The sequence below is a fragment of the Nomascus leucogenys genome, chromosome 2 (genome assembly GCF_006542625.1).
Source record: "Nomascus leucogenys isolate Asia chromosome 2, Asia_NLE_v1, whole genome shotgun sequence".
Classification (NCBI taxonomy): Eukaryota; Metazoa; Chordata; class Mammalia; order Primates; family Hylobatidae; genus Nomascus; species Nomascus leucogenys.
Window position 1 is genome coordinate 62,206,951 of NC_044382.1, and position 14,236 is coordinate 62,221,186.

Sequence of the window (14,236 nt, forward strand, 5' to 3'; positions counted from 1 at the left end):
TTAAACTGCACAAACAACTTAACTCTGAAATCTGCATGGTGTAACACACAAAGTTGTATTTAGCTCAGGCTATGTATCCAGCTCAGGCTGAGGCAGTCCCTTCTATCTCATAATGACCCACCATCTCAACAAGAGGCTTTAGGGGTAAGGAGACAGGAAAAGCCTCAGGGGAAGAGGAGGGGCTTGAAACTTGCCTTTCTTGTGTGTGTCTGTGTGTGTGTGTGTGTGTGTGTGTGTGTGATGGAGTCTCACTCTGTCGCCCAGGCTGGAGTGCAGTGGTGCGATCTGGGCTCACTACAAGCTCCACCTCTGGGGTTCACGCCATTCTCCTGCCTCATCCTCCCAGTAGCTGGGATTACAGGCACCCGCCACCATGCCTGGCTAATTTTTTTTTTTTTTCAGACAGATCCTCACTGTGTCGCCCAGGCTGGAGTGCAGTGGCACGATCTCGGCTCACTGCAAGCTCCGCCTCCTGGGCTCACGCCATTCTCCTGCCTCAGCCTCCTGAGTAGCTGGGACTACAGGCACCTGCCATCACACCTGGCTTGTTTTTTGTATTTTTAGTAGAGGCGGGGTTTCACCATGTTAGCCAGGATGGTCTCGATCTCCTGACCTCGTGATCCACCCGCCTAAGCCCCCCGTAGCGCTGGGATTACAGGCGTGAGCCACCGCACCCGGCCTAATTTTTCTGTATTTTTAGTAGAGACGGGGTTTCACCGTGTGTTAGCCAGGATGGTCTCGATCTCTTGATCTCGTGATCCACCTGCCTTGGCCTCCCAAAGTGCTGGGATTACAGGCGTGAGCCACCGTGCCTGGCCATAAACTCGCCTTTCTTTTAACTGCCTTTCACTAGAAGCGACCCTTGTCACTTCTGCTGGTAGCCCATTGGCCAGATGTAGTTATTTAGCCCTCTACAAAGGAGGTGGGATGCCTTCCTGTGTACTCAGGGAGGGAGAAGAACTTGCTACCTTTATCCCTAGTAACCTATTGCACAAAACAGGTAGCAGCTAAAAACAATAAGGTAGGGGCTGGACATGGTGGCTCACACCTGTAATCACAACACTTTGGGAGGCCGAGGCAGGTAGATCTCCTGAGGTCAGGAGTTCAAGACCAGCCTGGCCAAGATGGTGAAACTCTGTCTCTACTAAAAGTATAAAAATTAGCTGGGTGTGGTGGTGCACACCTGTAATCCCAGCCACTCAGGAGGCTGAGGCAGGAGAATTGCTTGAACCCGGGAGGGGGAGGTTGCAGTAAGCCAAGATCATGGCACTGCACTCCAGCTTGGCGAGAGAGCGAGACTCTATCTCAAAACAAACAACAACAAATACAATGAGGTAGATCTTTAGGTGCTGACATGGAAAGATATCCAGAATAAAATATTGGGTGAAAAGATAAGTTGCAGAACACTGCACACAATGATAATATTTCTGTTAAGCAAAAAATTGAGTCACAAAACAAATGCTATGTACGTTATGAATATATAGATACATAATATTTAATGAATAGACAGGGTCTGGAATGATGTATTGCAAACTGAAAAAGGGGTTACTTCTGGTGAGTGAAAGGGGATCTGGGTTTCAGCCTTCTCTGTAATGTATTAACTTTATTTATTTTTATTTACTTTTATTTTTTTGAGATGGAGTCTCACTGTGTTGCCCAGACTGGTGTGCAGTGGCACAATTTTGGCTCACTGCAACCTCTGTCTCCTGGGTTCAAGTGATTCTTCTGCATCAGCCCCCTGCATAGCTGGGATTACAGGCGCCCGCCACCAGGCCTAGCTAATATTTGTATTTTCAGTAGAGACGGGGTTTCGCTATCTTGGCCAGGCTGGTCTGGAACTCCTGACCTCAAGTGATCTACCCGCCTCAGCCTCCCACAGTGCTGGGATTACAGGTGTGAGCCACCGCATCCAGCCTCTGTAATGTCGTCACTTTAGACACACAGAATGTATGCATATACTACACTTGAGTAAGGAAGAGTGGCAGGTGCACCCTCCTCGGGGCCAGAGACCAAGTCTGAATCTAACTCTGCCACTCACTTTCTGAGTGACCCTGGGAAAGTCATGGGCCCCTTTTGGACCTCAGTTTGCCCAATTAGGAAAGTGGACCAGGTGCTCTCGAAGGCCCCTTTCCACTTAGAGCCCCCGTGGTGCTCATTTCCCATCTCCTCTCCCCTCTGTCCTCTGTTAGTCGGCAGCAGAACCCTCCTGCCCTGGTGGCCACTTGGCATCACACACAGCCCAGGCACCAAGCACCACTGTGGGACTGTCTGGGATGGGCCTTCACCTGGCCCACTCCTGCGGGGCCCTGGGGTCTCCCTCCCTCCCAGTTTCTCTCCTTGGCTGTTCAGGGAGTGAGCCCCAATCAGGGCTGTGCTGCACACTTCTGAAAATGCAGGTGGAGCCGGGCGCGGTGGCTCACGCCTGTAATCCTAGCACTTTGGGAGGCCGAGGCGGGCGGATCACAAGATCAGGAGATCAAGACCATCCTGGCTAATGCGGTGAAACCCCGTCTCTACTAAAAAATACAAAAAATTAGCCAGGTGTGGTGGCGGGCACCTGTAGTCCCAGGTACTCAGGAGGCTGAGGCAGGAGAATGGCGTGAACCTGGGAGGTGGAGTTTGCAGTGAGCCGAGATCGCGCCACTGCACTCCAGCCTGGGCGACAGAGCAAGACTTTGTCTCAAAAAAAAAAAAAAAAAAAAGAAAAAGAAAAACAGAAAATGCAGGTGGGAGTGGCTGGGGGCTGGCACAGCCTTGAAGACCCTGAGTACTTTGGCCTAACTTTACATGTCCCAAAGTGCCTCTGATACGCACACAGCATGAGCACTGGGTCACATGCAGCCAGGCTGCAGATCCCCCATTCATTCCTGCCGCCATGCACTAATGTGCGCCATTCTTCTACCTGTCTTGCCTTTCTCCTTAACCTTCCAGATCTTTCCACTGTAAGACTCAGGCCATGAAGCCCTTCTATAGGGCTTTCTCACACCAGAAACCTCCCCGCTTGATGGCCTGAAGCACAGATTGACCGCCCTGAGAACTTTGGTCTTCAGTTACATCTATACTTATCAGTCTTTTTGTTTTATTTAGATATATATTTCAAAGTATTTATGCTGTCTCGTTCCATGAAAGAATTGAAGCATCATTTTGCTGATATGTCTGTATGAAAGGCCTAATTATAACTAAAAAATTGAAACAAGTGGACTTTTTCTGTAGTAAAAGCAACAAAAGCACATTATTAATAGTTTGGAAAAGATCAAAGAGAGAAGAAAAGCGACCTATTATCCCAGTGCATCTAATACAAAATCTAACACTGCCAGCAATTTTTCTTCCCAATCTTTATCCTGCTCATTTGCACTTTAAAGACCACCATTTTTCAATTTCTAGCCTGTTTTTTTGCTTAAAGTTGTATCAAATTTATTTCCATGTTGTTGCATGAACTAATTCCAGATAAAATTGTTGTATGGGGTTGGGCAAGGTGGCTCATGCCTGTAATCCCAGCACTTTGGGAGGCTGACGCCGGTGGATCACCTGAGATCAGGAGTTCAAGACCAGCCTGGCCAATATGGTGAAACCCTGTCTCTACAAAAATACAAAAATTAGCCGGGCATGATGGCAGGTGCCTATAATCCCAGCTACTTGGGAGGCTGAGGCGGGAGAATTGCTTGAACCTGAGAGGTGGGGGTTGCAGTGAGCCAAGATCGTGCCATTGCACTCAAGCCTGGGTGATAGAGTGAGACTCCATCTCAAAAATAAATAAGTAAATATTATTGTATGGTATTTCTTTCCTTCTTTTTTTTTTTTTTGAGACAGGGTCTCACTCTGTTGCCCAGGCTGGAGTGCAGGTGGCACAGTCACGGTTCACTGCAGCCTCAACCTCCCAGGCTCAAGTAATCCTCCCACCTCAGCCTATTGAGTAGCTGGTGCACTATAGGCGTGAGCCACCATGCCAAGCTAATTTTTGTAGAGACGAGGTTTCACCATGTTGCTGAAGCTGGTCTCTAACTCCTGGGCTGAAGTGATCCACCTGCCTCGGCCTCCCAAAGTGCTGGGATTACAGGGGTGAGCCACCGCACCTGACCTGTGATATATTTAATCAAAGAATATTCTGAATCTTGTTTAGCCAGTGTCCCATTATTGGGCTGGTGGCTTCCAGTTACTGCCGTTGCAAATAAAGCTGAATGAACAGTTTGGTACACAAAGTTTTTCCCATGTTTTGGAAATATGCTTTCTTAATATTGATTTCTAAACTCTGCAGGATTGGTTTATGAAACTGAACAAGACATGTGTTTGCAAAGCTGTTTGTTAACTTGCAAGTTCACATGGGTGCTAGGGAGAGTGGATGCAGTTGCATGTTGTTTAACTTGGCAGACCCCAGTGGGCAAGGCAATGTGGCTGGAATGGGAGTTTCTGCACTTCTAGAGCCCTAGCTCTGATGCTAACTTGTTATGTAACCTGGGACAGGTCTGTTGCCCTCCTCGAGCCTCAGACTTGGGTGATGAAATGCAAGGATCTGATTGAGTGACAATTGTATTTGGTATTTTTTTCAGTTACAAATTACAGAAATTCCAACTCAACCCTTTGGATTGACCAAATAGATGGTATTTATTGGCTCTTGCAAACATGTAAGGGACGTTGAATTCAGGTCTGGCTGTATCCAGGGGCTGAAACAATGTCATCTTTCTGTCTTGTGCCTCTGTTCTTTTGTGTGGTGCTCATTTTAAGATAGACAAAGGCCAGAGATGACTTGTACCACTGCCCACCCCGGTAGGAATAGATTTGGGGATAGGGAACTGACTCCACCTGGGCCCCATCTGCCCCTGAAGCTGAGGAGAGAGGCAACCTTTCTGCAACTCATGAACTCAGAGTTGAAGGAGTGGCAGCTCCAAGAGGAAAATCAAGGTGTGTAGCCAAGACATGGGAAGATGGGTGCTGGGCAGCCAGTGGAACCTCATGTCTGCACATACTTAAGCCCATCTTTTCACTGATTCTTAGCACCATTGGGATCCTCATCTTATAACACAGGAAGCGGAGGCTGAAAGCTCAAGTAAGTTGCACAAACAGAGCTGGACTCTGACCCAGGATTTCTGAGCCCTGATCCAGGACTTAGTCAGATTCACCCACTGCCTCTTCTCTGACGCTCCTTTAATGTCCGAAGCCTGCTCCTGCAGCCCTGCACCACCTTGAACCGATTGCTGGCATAGCCATGCGTGCATGCAGCAAACCTCCTAATCACATTCTGTGCCCCCCTCCTGTTATCTGGGGACAAGGGGAGGCCAGCTCATCCCCACCCCAGGAAACAAAGCTCTGCTTTCAGGAGCCCATTCCTCCACGGGAGGCATCTGCAGACAGAGCCAGTTGTCTGCAGAATGTCTTCCCTTCCACTAGAAACTGAATAAGAGGCTGTGGTAGGAAACTGGGGGTGGGGGCAGAGAAAGAGCCCTATAGACACCAGGAGGGCGTAGAGGAAGGGACAGGCTCTCTCACGTAATGAATGAAGTTGACAGAGAGTTCTTACTGGAGCCAGCATGGTTCTGGAGAACTGACCGAACTGACTAGAGCCAATACCCATTCTTGTCTGTGCCTCAGTTTCCCTATCTGTACATGTTGCACAAGGAGCCCAGGAGCTTGGGCTAAGAACTTTCTGGCCCTAAAATTCATCGATTAACAAAGGGTCAATTTCCTCACACTAGAGAGGGTGCTTGCAAATCAATAAGAAGAAACATCCCAAAAGGCAATTGGGCAATGCTGATGAGTAGGCCATTATCCCGTCCCCCTACCCAAAAACCCCCCAAAACCCTCAAACCCAAAGGGTTAACAACGAACATAGGCAAAAATGTTCAGATTCAGTGGTAATCAAAGAACTACAAATAAAGCCAACAAAGCATTATTTTTAGCAGTCTCACCAATTATGTTGATAAAGGTGATCTCACGGCTAGTGGAGAGGATAGGCACTCAGCCACTTCAGGGAGGAATAGAAACAGGTGCTATTTTCTTTCCGGGAGTAATTTGTCAGTATTAAGCCTTGGAACACTGTGGGCTGGCAATTCTGCTTCTCGGACTCTCTCTGAAGGCAAGGATTGTGGATGTTTGCAAAAGTCATTTAGCAAAACAAAAACAATGTATCCTTTTTTTTTTTGGAGACCAATTCTTGCACTGTTGCCCAGGCTGGAGTGCAGTGGTGTGATCTTGGCTCACTGCAACCTCTGCCTCTGGAGTTCAAATGATTCTCGTGCCTCAGCCTCCCAAGTAGCTGGGATTACAGGTGCGTGCCCCTATGCCCAGCTAATTTTTGTATTTTTAGTAGAGACAGGGTTTCACCATGTTGGCCAGGATGGTCTCGAACTCCTGACCTCAAGTGATCCGCTCACCTTGGCCTCCCAAAGTGTTGGGATTACAGGCGTGAGCCACCACACCTGGCCAGGATGTGTTATTAAAATTATGAATCAGATCATGTCAGCTTCCCCCTGCCCCTTAGAATACTCCCAGGGTTTCTCTTCATCAGGCTTAGAACAACTCTGACTCTGCCCCGTAGCCTGGTCCTGCTCCCTTCCTCCCACCTCCACCCCCTTCACCCACTGCCTGTCTCCTTTTTGGTCCTCAAACCAGAAAGGCCAGGCCTGGTCTAGCCTCAGGATCTTTGTGCTTGCCCCTCCCTCTGCCTGGAATGCTCACCTCCCTAGAATGTGACCTCAGTAAGGAGGGTCTCTATGTTTTTTGTTTTGTTTTGTTTTGTTTCTGAGATGGAGTTTCACTCTTGTTGCCCAGGCTAGAGTGCAATGGCGCGATCTCGGCTCACCGCAACCTCTGCTGCCTGGGTTCAAGTGATTCTCCTGCCTCAGCCTCCCAAGTAGCTGGGATTACAGGCACGTGCCACCATGCCCAGCTAATTTCTGTATTTTTAGAAGAGACGAGGTTTCGCCATGTTGGCCAGGCTGGTCTCGAGCTCCTGACCTCAGGTTATCCACCCATCTCAGCCTCCCAAAGTGCTCAGATTACAGGCGTGAGCCACTGCGCCTAGCCGAGGGTCTCTATGTTATTCACTGCTAGACCCTTGACCTGACCGCCGACATCAGTAGATGTTCACTGAATACATGAAAGGTTAAGAGCATGAGCTTTGGGGTCAGAGGCAGGTGTGGGCTTGAGTCCCAGTTCCAGCACTGGTTAGCTGTGTGGCCTTGTGTAAGTTCCTTCACCTCTCTGAGCCTTGGGCTCCTCTGCTGTGAAGTACAAGCAGAAGAACTCCCTCAACGGGGATGCGGAAGCATATCAAGTCTGGTGCAATGTGAGCCCTGGAGGATCATTTGTGATAATTACAGGCCTCTCTGAATTTTATCTGTAATTGTGCTGCCATGGATTGAGGAACTCCAGGCATCCATAGAGTGCATCCACCAAAAGGATGTAGTAGGAAATGATCTACGGGCCGGGCGTGGTGGCTCAGCACTGTAGGAGGCCAAGGTGGGTGGATCCCTTGAGCCCAGGAGTTTGAGACCAGCCTGGCCAACATGACGAAACCCTGTTTCTAAAAAAATTACAAAAATTAGCCAGGCATGGTGGCGTGCATCTGTAATTCCAGCTACTCAGGAGGCTGAGCTGAGAGGATCGCTTGAGCCCGGGAGGTGGAGGTTGCAGTGAGCCGAGATCGCACGACTGCACTCCAGCCTGGGAGACAGAGTTAAAGTATACGGTGAGTCCTTAACGTTGCCAATAGGTTCCTGGAAACTGAGACTTCAAGTGAAAGGAGGAACTACATGCTATAAGAACTTAATTCTTGTTTATACCAATTAACCTACGGTAAAATTGGTTTTGTTATACAGTCTGTTGTTTCCACTTAACAGTTGAAGTTTCCAAGAACCTATCAACGACGTTAAGTGAAGACTCACTGCACGGTTTACTCGCGTATTTTATCATCGTGGGCATATGATGCATGCTCATAAAAATTCAAGCAATGAATCAAGTACAAAGTGAAAGTCTCCTACATCCTACAATTTCTCATCCAAATTTCATGCTATATTAAATGAAAAAGGCAGGTTAAAAAAACCCCAATATGCACAGTACAAACTCACATAAACAATAAAATATGACTGGGCACAGTGGCTCACGCCTGTAATCCCAGCACTTTGGGAGGCCGAGGTCAGGAGTTCGAGACCAGCCTGGCCAATATGGTGACACCCTGTCTCTACTAAAAATACAAAAATTAGCTGGGTGTGGTGACATGCACCTGTAGTCCCCGCTACTCAGGAGGCTGAGGCAGAAGAATCGCTTGAACCCGGGAGGCGGAGGTTGCGGTGAGCCGAAATCGCGCCACTGCATGCCAGCCTGGGTGACAGAGCGAGGCTCTCTCTCACTACATATATATATATATATATGTTAGTATATCCTCATAAGGAAAAGCCTGGAGGATTTACATTAAAGTGTCAAGGATGTTTGATGGGAGAGTAGAGATTGCTCGCATTTTTCATCGTCTTTTTTGACTTTTCTTTTTTGAGACAGGGGGTCTTGCTGTGTTACCCAGGCTGGAGTGCAGTGGCGCAATCACAGCTCACCACAAACTCAAACTCCTGGATTCACGTGATTCTCCCACTTTAGCCTCCTGAGTAGCTGGGACTACAGACACATGCCATCATACCCAGCTAATTAAAAAAAATTTTTTTTTGTAGAGACGGGGTTTCGCCATGTTGCTCAGGCTGGTCTCAAACACCCAGGCTCAAAGGTTCCTCCTCCTGCCGCAGCCTCCCATAGTGCTGGGATTACAGGCATGAGTCATGCCTGGCAATTTTTGGCTTTTTTGTGGCTTCCTCACTGTCTGTGGTGGCTGACCCTGTATTACTTTATGTAATCTGAAAAAGCCCATGTGGCCGGGCGCAGTGGCTCACTCCTGTAATCCCAGCACGTTGGGAGGCCGAGGCGGGTGGATCACGAGGTCAGGAGATCGAGACCATCCTGGCTAACACAGTGAAACCCCGTCTCTGCTGAAAATACAAAAAAATTAGCCGGGCGTGGTGGCGGGCGCCTGTAGTCCCAGCTACTCGGGAGGCTGAGGCAGGAGAATGGCGTAAACCTGGGAGGTGGAGCTTGCGGTGAGCAGAGATCGCACCACTGCACTCCAGCCTGGGTGACAGAGCGAGACTCCGTCTCAAAAAAAGAAGCCCATGTAACAGTTAACTTGATGTCTTCTGCCTCGCCCCACCCCCTACCTTCCACCCTTTGTCTCCTTGATCCCCAGGGGCTCTTGCGAAGAGCAACTAGGGGATTGTGCCAGAGACCCCAGAGGGAACCCTGGTTCTCAGTATACTTTTGGCAGATGAAGAGATGGGCGCCTTGTGGTCCTGGAGTTTGGCAAGCTCCTGAGGAGTCCTAGGTGCCCAATAAAAATGCATGAAGGGAGGCATGAATTTGGAACTCAAGCTACCCTAGGACAACGTTAAGGCAAAAACATAAAAACCAAACCAAACTGGGGCCAGGCATGGTGGCTCACACCTGTAATCCCAGCAATTTGGGAATTTGACGCAGGCAGATCACTTGAGGTCAGGAGTTCGAAATCAGCCTGGCCAACATGGTAAAGCCCTGTCTCTACTAAAAATACCAAAAAAAAAAAAAGAAAGAAAATTAGCCGGGTGGGCGTGGTGGTGCGTGCCTGTAGTCCCAGCTACGCAGGAGGCCGAGGCAGGATAATCACTCGAACCTGGGAGGTGGAGGCTGCAGTGAGCTGAGATCGTGCCACTGCACTCCAGCCTGGACAATAGAGTGAGACTCCATCTCAAACAAACAAACAAAACTAAACCAAACCAGAACCTGACAGCTCACACTGGCTTCAGAAAAGTGAGTTGATCAGTACATGGAACTGCAAAGTCGGGCCGCGAGCCCTTAGGCACGGCTGGATCCAGGTGCTCAGATGATCCCTTTCCACAGCTCTGTGCCACTTCAAGGCTCCGTTTTCTTCTGTACTGGCTTCACTCCGGGGCAGGCTCTCTCCCTGTGGGGGCAAGATGACCTGTCAAGGGCTCCAGGCTCACATCCCAGGAGCTCAGCAATCCCAGTGGACACAGGTTTCTCCCTCCCAGGGACTCCAGGAAAAGTCCCAGGGAGGCCCTGATGGGCTAGGCTTGGGTTTCCTGCCCACCCCTGCACCAGGCACTCGGGAGCTGCTGGCTGGTCCTGGGGCACAAGCCCATCCAGCCACCACTGGGTGAGCAGTCAGCTCCGCCAGAGTCCATGCACTGAGAGAGAGGAGGGGTTGTTCTTGCAGGACAACGCAGGGGCCACTGGCAGAGGGAGGGGAGGCCAAGCAGAGCTCCTCCTCACTAGCCGCTGGAAACTCGTGCTCCAGGAAGCACAGAACTGCCCTTTATCAGGAAAGCTGAATTAATCCAACCCCCTGCCCTTGGTTCTGCAGAAGAGCAGATGCAGGGTCCTCCATGGGGGTGTGGAGGTGGGGGGTAAGATAGGGGAGGGTGGGAGGAGAGTCCTGCCTGGGGATCAGAAGACATAGTTCAAACAGTAGGTGACTATGGCCTAATCAACCCCCTCTCCAGGCTCAGTATCCCCATCTGTAAAGAGAGATTGATTGGGCTGGAGTCTACAGGTTGTAGGATAGTGCTGCATCACTGGCTCTGAGGAATTCCTTCCTTCCTTCCTTCCTTCCTTCCTTCCTTCCTTCCTTCCTTCCTTCCTTCTTCTCTCCCTCCCTCCCACCTTCCTTCCTTCTTTATTCCCTCCCTCCCTCCCGCCTTCCCTTCCTCCCTTCTTTCCCTCCTCCCTCCCTTTCTCCCTCCTTCCCTTCTTCCTTCTTTCCTTCCCTCTCTCTCTTCCTCCCTTCCTTTCTTCCTCCTTCCTTTCTTCCACCAAAAATAAAATTCTAAGCCCCCTCCCCCCGGTCATCTGAATGGACTCCCTCCTTTTGGCCAAGGGCACTCCAAAGTTAACCTGAAAAACTGCTAGAGGCCATGACGGAAAGGGTGGGGGGGTCGGACATGCCTCCTTATACCCTTTTCCCTTTTGGAATTCAGGAAAAGCCAACCAGCATTTAGCATCAACACAGATCTCAAGTCTGATTAAAAAAAAAAAAAAGTTTACAATCCATTGTCTCGGAAAGCCTGCTACCTGGAGGCTTCATCTGCATGATGAAACCTTGGTCTCCACAACCCTTTATCGCAACCACAGACATTCCTTTCTATCGATAATAACTCAACAAATTGCCAATCAGTAAAATTTAAAATCTACGTATAACTTGGAAGCCCCCACTTTGAGCTGTCTTGCCTTTCTGGACCAAACTAACGTTTATCTTAACTGTATTTGATTGATGTCTCATGTCTCCCCAAAATGCATACAACTAAGCTGTGCCCTGACCACCTTGGGCATGTGTTCTCAGGGTCTCCTGAGAGCTGTGTCACAGGCCATTGGTCACTCATATTTGGCTCAGAATAAATCTATTTCAAATATTTTTAGTTTAACTTTTTTTTTTTTAAGACTGTCTTGCTCTGTCACGTAGGCTGGAGTGCAGTGGTGAGATTCGGGCTCGCCACAACCTCCGCCTCCCGGGTTCAAGCAATTATCCTGCCTCAGCCTCCTGAGTGGCTAGGATTATAGGAGCCTACCACCACACCCGGCTAATTTTTGTATTTTTAGTAGAGACTAGGTTTCACCATGTTGGCCAGGCTGGTCTTGAACTCCTGACCTCAGGTGATCCACCCGCCTCAGCCTCCCAAAGTGCTGGGATTACAGGAGTAAGCCACTGTGTCCAGCCTTTTTCTCTCTCTTTTTTTTTCCTCTCTCTCTCTTATTTTTTTTTTAAGAGTTGAGGTCTTGCTCTGTCACTCAAGCTGGAGTGCAATGGCATGGTCATAGCTCACTGTAGCCTCGAATTCCTGCCTCAGCCTCCTGATTAGCTGGGACTACAGGCATGCACCACCTTGCCCTATTTCTGAACAGTTTTAAATGGAATCCAGTTGATCCCATTAAGAAATCATGCTGTGACCCATGTCGAGAGGGGAGTAATATTATTTGTCCAAGAGAGGCCTCTGAGCTTGACTGTCAGTGGAGGGGAATTGCAAGGCTATTTCTGGCGAAGACTGGAGTGGGTGAAAGATGTGGGGGTGGGAGGTGTCAGAGGTGCTTGGAGAGGAAACCTGAGCCTGGGGCTTGGAGCCCAGAGTCTGGGAAGAAGGGCAAGTGCTTCGGTGAGGGAGGAGCTGGGGCAGGGCAGCCCTGTCCCCAGGGCCCAGTTGGGTGAGGCCTCAGCAGCTGGGAGGGAAGCGGGTGGGACAGGAATGTCCCTCTTCCCAAGCACCTGTCCTCAGGCTGGCCGACCTGTGACCCCGTCCCACAAGCAGGAAACGGACACCACCCCAGTGCCCACCAGGTACCTGCACTTAGAGTAAAAATATTGGTAATGAACCATCGAGAGCCTTTCACAAGCCAGGAGCTGTTCTACGTGTTTCTAAACATCAGCTCCACCAAGCCGCATGATGGAATAGGCATGGCCGCATGCCCATTGTACCGGTGGGGAATTGGCTCAGCGAGGCGGAGGTACTTGCCCAAGGATGCACCCCTACCCTGTGAGTGATGGAGCCATGGTCAGTGTCTGCGTGCCTGGAACAAGGGGCAGGCTGGGCTCAGAGCTGAGGAGATCCATGTGCTGTGGAGCCAGAGGCAGAAGGAAACAACCACCTTGAGGAAGGCAGGCAGGAATCTGGGATGGGGAGGCCACACACTGGGTCTTGAAGGGTCTATGCCATTTGCACAGGATGAGATGTACAGGGAAAAGTTTTCCAGGGGAGGGAACAGTGTAAGGAAAGGCATAGAGGCAGGCAAGTGCAGGGGACATTTGAGACAGGGTGAGAAGCCTGGCAGGGGCCTCTGCCAGCACTTTGTGGGTCATGAGGCCACTTGAGAAGTCAGCTGAGGGTGGAACTGCTGCATCTTGAAAGTGCTGTGAGGCTTAAAATTCCCGGCATTTACCGAGGTAGCCGAGGGGGGCTGTCCCCTACCTCCCCGTGTGGTTCCTCAAATTGTCAAGTGTAAGGAGGAAAGTCTGGGAGCTAAAGTCCCCAGAGGCAGGGCTGGAGGGTGTGGAGGGGCTCCTCTGGGACCTACACGCAGGACCCCACTATGGCCTGGGCACTGTGGATGCGCAGGAAGCCAGCATTCCTTCCCGTGAGCCGGAGGAGAATGGCCTCTGTGTAAGCCACAACAAAAAGGCTTTTCTGCCAAGTTTAAGGGGGAGGAAGCAGCCAATTCAGCCCCTGCCCCGGCCTGAAAGAAGGCTCTGTTGGTGGCCCTGGGGTCTTCGATGCATAGAATGTGCGGGGAGGAAGGCTGATTGGCAGGGGCCACCTTGCCCGTCCTGATGCTCCGGCAGCACCAGGGTCCGGTAGAGCTGGGCTGTGGTGCAAGTTGGTCCAGCTGGGTCCTAATCCTGGCATGGCCATTTCCTAGCTGTGTGACCTTGGCCAAGTCACTTCACCTCTCTGAGCCTCTGCTCTCCTGAGTAAAATGTAGATGGGGAGCTTGTGAGCCTTGGGGTCACAATCACACATTTAGCACGTGCCCGGCGCCAGGCCCTTGCCTGCAAGGTTGCCAACACCTTGCAGCCACCCAGCATCCTCTGTCCACCTCCCACAGCAGCACCAGGGCTCAGGCACCGGATGTTTTAGACTCTAAAACTCCAAACTGTGCAAATGCAGGAAAATAAAGTCATAAGAAAACATGTCAAATTGTCAACACAGGCTGAGAGATTATGGCAACTGAGACTTTTCTTCTTTTTGCTTATCTTTAATGTCTTAGTTTTCGCAGCTGGGAATTAGTAAAAATGTAAAGGAAAAAAGGGTGCTGAGGGAATGGGGGCTGTGAGGGGCCCAAGGTGAGTTTAGGTTACAGTCACATTAAAAAACAAGCAAACAAAAAAACGATTTAAAGGTGCAGGCTCCTGTTTAATCCTGGGAAGAAGAGATGGGGGTTAGGCCTCAGGCAGGCCTGGGCTCTGGGCTCTCTGGACATAGGGGAGACAGGGCCTAGCTGTCCCATCCACCCCTCCTCATGCAAAGCTCCCCACAAGGATAGATAGGGCTCTTGGATGGGCCGTGCCTTCAGCCACTGGGCCTCTGAGACTTTAGCATCGAGCTTGGGGGAGGAAGCCTCTTTAGGCAGTTTCCTGAGGAGCTGAGGTCTCTGCCAACTCTCTCCCCTGGCCTTGGCTCTGAGGAAGGGCTTGACTCAAGGCCTTTCAAACTCTCCTCTC